Below are 281 nucleotides of genomic sequence, written 5' to 3'. Positions count from 1 at the left end.
GCGGTTTAAAAAACCCAGTACATCCTTCGAGAAGAGTAGGGGGTTACCCCGGTGTACTGGTCCAATCAGTCCCCTCCTATTGTTTGGTAAGATTTGCTATTTATAGTGGTTAGGGTTAATGCAATTTTCAATGTTTTCTTTCTGTCTTGATGACCCCAATGGAAATAGGTTAACTTGTGAACTTTCTTGGGTATATTCCTCAGTTCATTCAGTTGATATTGTTCTTTGTACTTTTTATCTGTTTCAGTGCTTTTGTAATGTTTAGTTTTTATCTCTCTGAA

Source organism: Anneissia japonica, unplaced genomic scaffold (genome assembly GCF_011630105.1).
Source record: "Anneissia japonica isolate Jap-2015-1 unplaced genomic scaffold, ASM1163010v1 scaffold1231_len1163931_cov198, whole genome shotgun sequence".
NCBI lineage: Eukaryota > Metazoa > Echinodermata > Crinoidea > Comatulida > Comatulidae > Anneissia > Anneissia japonica.
Note: the sequence above shows the minus strand (reverse complement) of the source record.